The sequence below is a fragment of the Balaenoptera musculus genome, chromosome 11, assembly GCF_009873245.2.
Source record: "Balaenoptera musculus isolate JJ_BM4_2016_0621 chromosome 11, mBalMus1.pri.v3, whole genome shotgun sequence".
NCBI lineage: Eukaryota > Metazoa > Chordata > Mammalia > Artiodactyla > Balaenopteridae > Balaenoptera > Balaenoptera musculus.
Window position 1 is genome coordinate 49,390,829 of NC_045795.1, and position 12,870 is coordinate 49,403,698.

General features: G+C 38.8%; 1 protein-coding gene and 1 pseudogene across 10 annotated transcripts in view; both read left to right on the forward strand.

The window, feature by feature from the left end:
- RBMS3 (RNA binding motif single stranded interacting protein 3) overlaps positions 1-12,870 on the forward strand; it is a 713,376-nt gene that overhangs the window by 131,715 nt on the left and 568,791 nt on the right. The window lies entirely within an intron of this gene.
- Positions 11,241-11,566, forward strand: LOC118903716 (annotated as a pseudogene).

Below are 12,870 nucleotides of genomic sequence, written 5' to 3' on the forward strand. Positions count from 1 at the left end.
CAGTTCTGACATAATTCTTCAACGTTTTAAATATAACTATCATGTTAATTAGCTCACTCGGTCAGAATTTGGTTCAGATAACAACATGATCTTGGGTTTCCTTCTCATATGGGTCAAAACAGTACATTTATGTGTAAGGATACAGAATCCGGAGCCAGACTTCCCAGGATATAAGACCAGCTCTAACATGTCAACTGTGTACCTAATGTTTATATGCTTCAGTTTCCTCATCTGTATAATGTTTGGAACAATGTATGACACACCACAAACACTATAAAAATGATGGTTAAGGGGAAAAAAAGGTCCTCAAGTTTAAAAAGCGATCATAATCTCATTCTTGGTACTAAATTGGTACAAAGTAAGCCATTTGATAATGGTGTTTAAATTACCCTTAGGGAAATTATATGTGTAAATAGGTACAGATTTCTGACTCTCTAATGTCATCATATACATTATATTTTTATTCCTTTTCTTTCTAAATAGTGGAATGAACTTACAGCAGCAGATCCTAGCTCTTTTGGAAAGCACACATCTCATATTGTGTAATCACTAACACAAAACAATTGTTTTCTTCAGAATATATATAATACAGAGTTGAAGAATCTACATCAAAAATGTTCAGCTATGATGAGGCTGAGATTGAAGCCCTTTTCACAAAGGATGTTTTGTTATCTGGTGGATTTATATTGGACCAGGATTGCCAACTAAAGTCCCTTCCCTTGAAGGTTGCAATGTTGCATAATTAGTTTGCTGTTGCAGTCAGATGGCTAACAACCTTTATTCTAATCCCAGTGCAGAATGAAATAGACTCTCAGAGCTGGAAGGAACCTTGAGGTCACCTAGTTCAGCTTGCTCATATTATAGATGAGAAAACAGCCTCTGGCAGATTAAATGTCACCTGGCAAGTTAGTTAGCTGTCTATCAGGATCTCGGAAAAAAGTTGCATTTTTAAGTGGTTATTTCAGTTATCTGTTTCTGCATAAAAATTAGCAATAGATAACAAAGTGGCTAAAAACAAGTATGATATATTGCTTATTAAATTGTTGATTTTTTTGAATAAGTTTGTGATTCTCTGCATTGACCTGGTAGGCTTTCTGCTCCATGTGGTGCCACCTAGGGTCACGTACACAGATCTGTTTATCAGAGAGCTCTGTGGAGAACCCTCAGTTGGGGCACCTCAGTTCTCCTTTCCATGGCCTCTTTCTCCATATGCTGTCTTGGCCTCCAGGGAATCTCCGTGGAGCCTCTCTCTCCTGCAGAATATTCTGTGACTGAAATGGCACATGTTTTAGCCTTAACTCTTAACATAGTCTTCCTTTCAATGACTACACATTATTGTCTTTAAAGCTTATCTGTAAAAACCCATTTCAAGAAATTATGCTGTTGGAATAATTTCCTTACAGGATAGTGGCTGTGTTACAAGACAATGCATCTCAAGAGAATAAATCCCAATGTATAAGTGGTTATCAAAACGACTTGTGTCAAACTTGCGGATAACCATTGGTCAAAGAAAAGTATTATGGTCCAGGCCAGCATAATATGAGAGGGCATTATAATAGAGTGTAAATTATGGAAGATGTGTTCATTTGGAGCTACCCATGTGCCTTCTGACCATGGTGGCAGATAATTCATGTGGTCAAAGTCAAAAGAGCAAGTTGTGGGCTTCCCTGGTGGTGCAGTGGTTGAGAATCTGCCTGCCAATGCAGGGGACATGGGTTCGAGCCCTGGTCTGGGAAGATCCCACATGCCGCGGAGCAACTAGGCCCGTGAGCCACAACTACTGAGCCTGCGCGTCTGGAACCTGTGCTCCACGACAAGAGAGGCCGCGATAGTGAGAGGCCCGCACACCGCGATGAAGAGTGGCCCCCGCTTGCCACAACTGGAGAAGGCCCTCACACAGAAACGAAGACCCAACACAACCAAAAATAAATAAATAAATAAACAATAACTAAAAGAGCAAGTTGGGAGAACACAATATATTAACACATAGAACTGATGCTTCTCTAATTAATTTCTTGCCTTGCTTCAGTGAAACAATCCTACAGTAGACTGTAGGATTAGGATGAAACTTTCCAGAATATGATAAGCAACAGGAATATTCACATTGGTTTTGGCAGCTACTGTTTCTTTTTTTAATTGAAGTATAGTTGATTTACAGTATTATATTAGTTTCAGGTGTCTAGCATAGTGGTTCAGTATTTTTATAGATTATACTCCATTAAAAGTTATTACCAGATAATGGCTGTATTTCCCTGTGCTATGCAATATATCCTTGCTGCCTATCTATTTTTTTTTTAAACAACAGTCATTTTTAAAATTTATTTATTTATTTATTTATGGCTGTGTTGGGTCTTCGTTTCTGTGCGAGGGCTTTCTCTAGTTGCGGTGAGCGGGGACCACTCTTCATCGCGGTGCGCGGGTCTCTCACTATCGCGGCCTCTCTTGTTGCAGAGCACAGGCTCCAGACGCACAGGCTCAGTAGTTGTGACTCACGGGCCTAGTTGCTCCGCGGCATGTGGGATCTTCCCAGACCAGGGTTCGAACCCGTGTCCCCTGCATTGGCAGGCAGATTCTCAACCACTGCACCACCAGGGAAGCCCCTATCTATTTTATATATAGTAATCTGTATCTCTTAATCCCATACCTGTATCTTGCCCCTCCTCCCTTCCCTCGCCCCTCTGGTAACCACTAGTTTGTTCTCTATATCCATGAGTCTTTCTGTTTTGCTATATACATCCAATTGTTTTATTTTTTTAGATTACACATATAAATGATATACAGTATTTGTCTTTCTCTGACTTCTTTCACTGAGCATAATATTCTCTAAGTCCATCCACATTGCTGCAAATGGCAGAATTTCATTAATTTTTATGGCTGAGTAATATTCCATTGTATATGTGTACCACATCTCCTTTACCCATTCATCTGTTGATGGGCATGTGGGTTGCTTCCAAATCTTGGCTATTGTGAATAATGCTGCTGTGAACATCAGGGTGCATGTATCTTTTCAAATTAGTGTTTTCATTTTCTTCCAGATATATACCCAGGGGTGGATTTGCTGGATCATATAGTAGTTCTATTTTTAGTTTTTTGAGGAATCTCCATACTGTTTTCCATAGTGGCTGCATCAATTTACATTTCCACCAACAGCATATGAGCATTCCCTTTTCTCCACATTCTCAACAGCATTTGTTATTTGTAGACTTTTTGATGATGACCATTTTGACAGGTGTGATGTGATATCTCATGTGAGGTGATATCTCAATGATATCTCATTGATTTGCATTTCTCTAATAATTAACAATGTTGTGCATCTTTTATCATACCTGTTAGCCATCTATATGTCTTCTTTGGAAAAATGTCTATTCAGGTCTTCTGCCCATTTTTGATTGGATTGTTCATTTTTTTGATATTGAGTTGTGTGAGCTGTTTATATATTGTGGATATTAACCCCTTGTTGGACATATCATTTGCAAATATTTTCCTCCCATTCAGTAGTTTGTCTTTTTGTTTTGTTGATTTATTTTTTTTTAGCTGTGAAAAAGGTTTTAAGTCCCATTTGCTTATTTTTGCTTTTATTTCTTTTGCCATAGGAGGATGATTCAAGAAAATATTGCTACAATTTACAGCAAAGAGTGTTCTGCCTATATTCTCTTCTAGGAGTTTTATGATTTCGGGTCTTAACACAGGTTTTTAATCCATTTTGAGTTTGTTTTATATGTAGTGTGAGGATATGTTCTTATCTCATTGTTTTACATGTAGTTGTCCAGTTTTCCCAACATCACTTATTGAAGAGACTGTGTTTTCCCCATTGTATATTCTTGCTTCCTTTGTCAAAGATTAATTATTGTAGCTGTGTGGGTTTAATTATGGGCTCTCTGTTCTGTTCCATTGATTTGTCTATTTTTGTGCCAGTACTATACTGTTTTAATTACTGTAGCTTTGTAGTATAGTCTGAAGTTTGGGCGGGTGATAACACCAGCTTTTTGCTTTTTTCTCAAGATTGCTTGGCAATTCAGAGTCTTTTGTGGTTACACATGAATTTTAGGAGATTTTTGTTCTAGTTCTGTGAAAAAAATTCATGGGTATTTTGATAGTGATTGCATTAAATCTATAGATTGCTTTGGGTAGCATGGACATTTTATCAATATTAATTCTTCCAGGCCAAGACCATGGGGCATCTCTCCACTTCTTTGTATCTCTTCAATTTCCTTCATCAGTGTTTTATAGTTTTCAGAATATAGGTCTTTCACCTCCTTAGTTAAGTTCATTCCCAGGTATTTTATTCTTTTTGATGTGATTTTGAATGGGATTTTTTAAACATTCTCTTTCTGATAATTCATTATTAGTGTATAGAAAAGCAAAAGATTTCTGTATACTTCATCTTGTATCCTGAAACTTTGCTAAATTCATTTATTTGTTCTAATAGTTTTCTTGATGGAGACTTTAGGGTTTTCTATATAATGCGTCATGTCATCTGTAAATAGTGACAGTTTTACTTTTTCCCTTTTAAGTTGGATGCCTTTTATTTATTTTTCCTGTCTGATTGCTGTGGCTAGGACTTCCAATACTATGTTAAGTAAAAGTGGCAAGAGTGAGCATCCTTGTCTTTTTCCTGAATTTAGAGGAAAGAATTTCAGCTTTTCACCATGGAGTATGATATTAGCTGTGGGTTTTTTCATAAATGGCTTTTGTTATACTGAGATAAGTTCTCTCTATATTCAGTATGATGAGAGTTTTTTTTAATCATGAATGGATATTGAATTTTGTCCAATGCTTTTTCTAGAGCTATTGAGATGATCATGTGATTTTTACCCTTCCTTTTGTTAATGTGTTGTATCTCATGGATTTATTTGAGAATATTGAACCATCCTTGCATTCCTGGAATAATTCCAACTTGATCATGGTGTATGATCCTTTTTATATGTTGTTGGATTTGATTTGCTAATATTTTGTTGAGGATTTTTGCATCTATACAAAATTAAAGATATTGGCCTGTAATTTTGTTTTTTGTAGTGTCTTTGGGTTTGGTATCATGGTAATGGTGGCCTTGTAGAATGAATTTGGGAGTGTTCTGTCATCTTCAATTTTTTAAAAGCAGTTTGAGAAGGGGGGGTATTAGCTTTTCTTTATATGTTTGGTAGAATTCCCTTGTGAATCCATGCAGTCCTAAACCTTTGTTTGCTTGGAGTTTTTTTTTATTACAAATTCAATTTCACTACTAGTGATTGGTCTATTCAAATTGTCTGTTTCTTCTTGATTCAGTCTTAGCAGGTTGTTTGTTTCTACAAATTTATTTACTTCTTGTAGTTTGTCCAATTTGTTAGCCACTGTTTCTTTATTTCAGATAGTGAGATTCGATAAACCAGGCAGCTGTCAATATTTCAACATTTAAATATTCAACCATAACACTAGAAAAAATATTTCCAATGCATATGTAATAAAAAAGTGAAGGCATGAGAACACAAATTTGGGTGTGATTTACCAAAAGAAAGAATGAGACTTCAGTGTGTCTTTTATTTGGGATGAAGATTATTCTGGCCTTGACCCTATAGTGAACTGCTGCAGCCAGTAACTCAGAAAGGAAAAAACAAAAGTGCTTCCATTAAACTGGCAGCCTCCTAACAAATTTTGCCCATCAGCACTCACACACATCAGTCATGAAGGCATGTCTTCCATGAGGCTTCTCTTGGCCGCTCTCAAGTCCTTGACACACACCTTGTCACTGACAGCTAGTATGCAAATTGCCTAAAAGCTCCATTAGGCTGATCTAGGCAAGGGAAGCCCATCTGTCAGTTCCGTGACACTTTCCCTTTTGGATCCTCATGTGGGAATATGTTCTTGAGACACCCAGATGGATGAATTTGTGCCAGTGTCTGGAATCACCAACCTTGGAGGAAATTGTCACTTCTACTTTTTTTTTTATTGACTTTAATATTTGATCGCCTCTTCCCTCTGCTAATAAAGAATAAAATTTAAATGGATGGAAAAGTTTTCTATTCTAAATAAAAAGGACACATTATTATTTTATGCACAGAAGAAGGAACATGATGAGCCCTCTGTTTGGGAAATCATGGTATTACTGGGTGTTTTCCAATACTGTGTGTGTGGTCTGATCTTCACAGGAGAGAACACACAATTTCAAATTAGCTGGAACTTGTCAGCTGTTGCTGATAGAGGTTGGAAGTTTTGGGGAAAAACAGTGGCATGACATTATTTCAACAGGCCTGCCTATTAAAGGCATTGATTGGAAATGGCCTCATGATTCCTATCCCCTCTTTCTTCTTTTTTAAAAAAGACAACAATTACATGTAAGCAATTGGAAAAGGAAGTCTAACCTCCTTGTTCCAATGGTTTTATGAGCATACTCAAGTCTCTTGCCCATCTCAAGTTGAAATCCCAAGAGAAAAGTTAGAATTGGCAACAGCAGATTCAGAAAAGCACCTATAACTATGATCATTGATATCTGTTCATTATAAACAAACTTCTTTTATCCATCTGGTCTACCAGAATGGTCCACTCATGTTTCTTTCTAAATGAAGGTAGAGTGGCATAAAAGTAATGTTGGCCTCACCAAGCTGGGAAAGAAAACATTAAGGATCAGAAAATAGTTCATAGAAATGTACAGTAAATTATAATCTAGAACCAGGAAGATAAAATGTTTCCTCTTTTTGAAAAATTCACAACTCTATGTTAAACGATATATGCAGGTATATGAAAGGTTTATGATGGGACAGGACTGATGCTTTTGATCATTTTGGCACCTAAATGGTTAATTTCATCAGATTTAGAGTCTGCTTTCCATTTTTCAGGAAATGGTCCAAAAAACGGACTGTTGTTATTGACAGGACTACCAAACTAGTTATTATTTGCTAATAATGTTGTGTTAAAAGTCTGAGCAGAGCATCTTGCCAGAGAAAGAGTAAAACTTTTACGCCCAACAGTGTTTGGATGAGCAAGATAATTATACCCTTGTCCACAGCAGATGCTCTGTTCTTTGCTTTGGCAGTTTCCCTGTTCAGTGTGCAAATAATTTTCTCCACTGAAGTTGGTGGCTATTTGTGACAAATATATTTCTTTTCCAACAAAGAATGGATCTTTTCCATCATCACTCACAAATAGCCACTGAATTGAGTTTCTATTGTTTTAAACACACACGCAAATCTGATATGAAGCAGAAAGAAATTTATGTTCATGTCCCATAGCCATCAGAGGATGTGATACGAAGAAAGTTATTTACCAAACTAGTTGGAAAAATACATTGTAACAATTATTTCAATATCCTTATTAAAATAAAATTTTAAAAATTACGTCTCAATGTTGATAGGCAAATGAATTTTTAATTCAAGTATACACAAGTTCAGTTTATAATGGAATAGACCTTTATTTACATGTATTGATTGATATTTACAAAGATCTTACGAGCTCTCTCTATCTCTGTATTTTTGTAACAGGCAAAATTTAGTTGATACATATATAGTGAGACCTAGAATATGGAGTTCACTTCCCTCACAGTTTTGACAGACATGTGTGACTGTCCTATGTTTGAAAAGATGAGTGTATTCTTGGCCAGTGATGAGTAAATATATTTCCGTAACTTCTCTTGGCTCAGCCCAGCTGCTATAACTCTGTCTATAAGCAGCAGGCTAGCAGGTGTTTGGCAGAGAGTTGCAGAAGGAGAAGAAAGGAGGAGATCTATTTTCCATATCTCCTTTTTTCTGCTCTTCACACAGGCCCCCATCAGTAGAAAGGCAGGCACAGCCTCTCCTCAAGATGCCATGTTTTCACAACCATATAGCACAGCATACATTTATCTCATAAAACTAAGAAAGTAATTGGGGGTTAGGTTTCTGGATTATCCCAAGATCTACCAAGAACAATCACTATTGACAAGATTTTTATGGTAAAATTCAACATCTAGCAAATGACTAAGTACCAACTGGAAGACTGGTCCTCAGTACAGTAAGTCTCCTACATATGAACGAGTTCTGTTCAGAGAGCACATTAAGTCCAATTGGTTCGTAAGTCCAAGAAAGTTAGCTTAGGTACCCAACTAACACAATCAGCTGTTTAAGTTCACACAAATAATACATAAAAAACAAACAAAAAATAAAACATTTTTAATCTTACAGTATAGTACCTTGAAAAGCACAGTAGTATAGTACAACACCTGGCATACAGGGCCTGGCACTGAGTGAACAGGCAAGAAGAGTTACTGACTGGAGGAGGGAGAGGAGGTGGGAGATGGTAGAGCTGAAGGATCATCAGCAATAGGAGATGGAGGGCAAGCTGCAATTTCACTCATGCCTGACGTTGATGGCACCGGTTCTGGTTCCTTGCTGGAACCAGCTGCACATTCGCCTCTTTGAAAGGTCACAAATTGAAGGTTCGTATGTAGGGGACTTACTGTATATAAAGTGTTGAGGGTCAGGGCCCCACGCCCTGTCCTCAACTCTCCAGTGTGCCAAGTCAGGGAGAGCTACTAAAGGATGAAATACTGCACAGAATATTTATCACCAGCAGAGGCAGGAGGAAAAGGGCCCCTAAATAGAGCCTTAAGCAGGGAGGAGATAAATCTGCCTGTGATACAGGTTTCTCAGAGGAGGTGGAATTTGAGTCAGGATATGTAGGTTTTCTCCTACCAGGGGGAGCCAGGAGGAGGGCATCCCACATAGAACAAGAGCACTGATGTGGAGGCAGTAGATTCCGCTTTGCCAAACTCTCGAACACCACGATTAGGTGAGATGGCACGAAAAAGGATAAGTGGCCTGTTTGAACATTGACATCATTTCTCTCCTCTTCGAAGTTGCAGCTGAAAAATAAGGAACAATCCAGTATAGTCTCGAGAAGATACTAGACTATGATGTACAGTCCTATCCTAATAAAGATCTAATAACTCATGTACTTATAAATATAGTTCTAGTTGTATGTAAGAGTCACATTGAGATATTATTGAAGATGGTATCAGGACACTAGGATTCTAGGTGCGTGCAGGGTTAAATGAGATTAGTGATAACTCCTACTCACATGGCACTGCCAGGTCATTGTTATCTTAGATCTTCAGTGTGAGATTTTCACCTCTGTTTCCAGATGAAGAGAATTGAGTGTGCGTGGACCATTCACAGAACTGAATTGCTGCTTCAAATGGCACATCCCAAGTTATAAATAACTGAGCCAATCGTGTGTAAAGTTGGGAACTTCCTTCCCAGTTGAATGATCAATGAGGAACCAGGGACGTAGTCCTCCTGGTCTCCTCCTTCCTTTCACTTAAGCTTCCCCGTACAGGCTGCACTCTGTCCTCTCATTTCTTTCGTTTTTAAATTAATTTTTATTGGAGTATAGTTGACATGTATCCACTCTTTTTTAGATTCTTTTCTCATATAGGTCATTACAGAGTATTGACTAGAGTTCCCTTTGCTATACAGTAGGTCCTTATTAGTTATCTATTTTATATATTGTACTGTGTATATGTCAATCACAATCTACCAATTTATCCACCCTGCCTTTCCCCCGGTAACCATAAGTTTGCTTTCTACATCTGTGACTCTACTTCTGTTTTGTAATTAAGTTCACTTGTACCATTTTTTTAGATTCCACATGTAAGCGATGTCATATGGTGTTTGTCTTTCTCTGCCTGACTTACTTGTCCTCTCGTTTCTAATCACGTATCTGACATATCTATCCTTTCACACCCTTCCCCTGTGGGAAGGAGCTTATATACCTTCAGCATAAACAACCGACTTGGGGATATTACTTTCTCTTTGTTGAGAATTTTTTCAGGTTTTATGATGAGGTCCATTTCTATCAATGTTGAAGCATTTTTAGTGGTTTCTGGGTTTATCCTCGTGTCTGGTTTTTGTAATAAATACATACAAAAACGGGACTGTAATCACGTAAAGAGGAATTACCTGGTTAAGCAAATTTTACAAAATATTACAGAAAAAAATATATCCTTCTCATGAGATAGCCCAGAAAAGGACCACACACTTTTTCCATTATGTGTGTATAGCTGAATCTGTTTCTCACCTCACTTTCATTCTTTAGGAATTACCACCAGGGTCTCTTGGTTAAAAAAAAAATGAGTTCGAACCCCAAACAAAGGAATATCATTCTCCCTCAAATAACTTAATTACTCAGAAGTGCTTTTTGGCAAAACACAGTTTCTAGCATCTTCCATCTCCCTGCAATTTATCCATACTCTGGATTACCTCATTCATTCATTCTGACAGGGGACTGTATTTGTATCATTGCCTGACAGATGTGTTACATGTTTCAGTCTTAAAATATTCGACTCTGAGCTCAGGGCTGCATACTTGGGGGATGATGTTAAATCAGCCTCGGCGTCGCACTGCTGCCATCGCGCCAAATAACTCAGGGGAAAATGATAAGGCTATAAAGAGATCAGTAAGGCAAGAGAATCCATGCTTTCAAAAGTAAGGCAAAAAAAAAAAAAAAAAAGTAAGGCAAAATAGGAAAAAGACTATCAGTCAAGCACTGGGGAGCAAATAAACCAAGAACAGGCCGTGTTTGGGACACCCTTACGCCGCAGTGAGCCATTACCCTGTGAGTAGTAAATTCTCTTACGTTTGCCTAACTCCTGTAATATAGGTCATGCTAAAATACAGCCGTAAGACTCACCGGCACATCGATCAGCCTGGCATTGCTCTCTCTTCTCTCCTAATAGAATAAAATGAGGACATGCCTGATGAATGCTGTGAAGGACAATCCCAGGTCATTTCTATGGGAGCCATCTCAACGGAGCAGTCTCCCTGCTTAAAGAAGATCTGTATGACTCACATCTTTGTAAATGTGAAATATGCAAATACGCTTCTGCCCTTTGAGATGATATCACTCAAGGGAGCCCTCATAAGTGCCTGGTTGTGTTGGATTTTTTGGTGGAAAACCAGCAAACTGTAGAAACTGGCATCCTTTATTGAGTCATAGGTACTCAGACGTGCATCAAAAAGCAATCATTTCTTTTTTTTAGCAAAGGCATTGCATTATTCTAAATTTGCAAAAAAAAAAAAAATTAGAATCACTTGCAGACAGAAGAGAGTAAAATTTATGAACATTTGCAAATAAGAATTTTTTTTTATATGCTAATGATCACGGAGACTGTGTGAAGATGGTCCAGCTTTCCTCAGCTGCCGCTAAGGTGCTTGGTCCTTGGCGTGAGGCCCTCGCTTCATCCTGCGACTAGCACTGAGTCTGGCAGCCCCCGCCTAGCACTTGCCTGCACTATGGCCTCCGTCTTGGAGCTCGCCTGCATCTTACTCAGCCCTCATCCTGCAACACGATGAGGTGATGGGCACTGAGGATAAAATCAATGCCCTCATTAAAGCAGCCAGTATAAATGTTGAACCTTTCTGGCCACACTTGTTTGCAAAGGCTTTGGCCAATGTCAACATCAGGATCCTCATCTGCAATGTGGGGGCTGGTGGACCTGCCCAGCAGGAGGTCCTGCCCCTCCGCCACTGATGCCCCAGCTGAGAATAAGAAAGTAGAAGCAAAGAAACAAGAATCTGAAGAGTCTGATGGTGGCATGGGCTTTGGTCTTTTTGACTAAACCTCCTTAGTAACATATTCAATAAAAAGCTGAGCTCTAAAAAAAAAAAAAGGTCCAGAGCCCTTGAATATCAGTTGAAGGAAGATACTCTTTAGCATTTCATGATTTTCTTTCTTTTTTTTTTTTAACATTTGGATAAAGTGTGAAAATTAAGTTTTGTTTTAGGAAGATAAAGCTTAAGGTTGTGTGCAGGACAGATTACAGTATCAATACTTGGAGCCTGGGAACAGGAAACACAATTTGGAGACAGGAACATTGATCCATATGTGAAATGAAGTGCTCCCAGACAAGAGCAGAGGCAAGGGAGTGAATGGAGAAAGACAGATGTGAGAGGCACAGCGAAGGAAGCATAAGCAGGACTTGGTTGCCCGGATGAGACAGAGCCATGAAGATCAAAAACAGATGTATCCAGATGTTAAGTCACCAAAGCACAGTTGATCTGTGAAAAATGGCTGCTAAGTGAAAGTTGAACATTCAAGACATAATGTGTTATGAAACGTTGCTGCCGTGATTTGGGGCAACACGTGGAGATGCCCGGAAGCACAGCAGGTATCTGGAAAAGGACACCAGGGGATGCAGGCTGAAAGCAGGCTGTGGGTGGAAAAAAACAACATGTGAGAAAGCATGGGTGCAAATGACCACAGAGGACTCACATCTGAAAGTGGAAATCCCTGACTGGTATGGGGAGGGGTGGAGGGGAGGCTGGGGAGGCTGGTGGAGAAGAGATGGCAGCAGGTTTGCTTAGAAGCTGTTGAAATTTAAGCTTTAGGGTCCCTCCTCTTCTCCGCCCTTTTCAATAGTCCTATATCTAATCTTATATCTTCATTCTGTATTCTTCTTCTTAAAAAGTCCAGTGACCATCCAAATTGGACACATAAACTTTAGCCCCACAAAAGCCACATTCTTCCGTTGCCTAGAAGTGTGTTCACATGGTCATATGGGCTTGGAAAATTTGCAAAAGATATTTTGATAACAGCTGGTTAAGACCCTGTCCTTTTCCATGTCAGCTGCCCCATCCTCACTTTTCCCAAGTGGTGGTGGTATTTTGGAATTCCGCTGAGGGGAGGCTGGTAGAGATGAACTTAGTCTGGATACATGCATGTTTGTGTTAACACTAGCTGTCCTGTGGTAAGAATGGTTTCCAAGAATCTCAAACTGCCCACTGTGTGATCTTCTGGGCATTGTGGCAGTCATACCCGGCCACGAGATCCTAGTGTGTTAGGTGTGTTGCCTCCGGCCCCTAACACTGCAACTATATGGGAAGGAGGAGAAAAAGATTTATTTGCAAGATCTAAAGCCAAAAG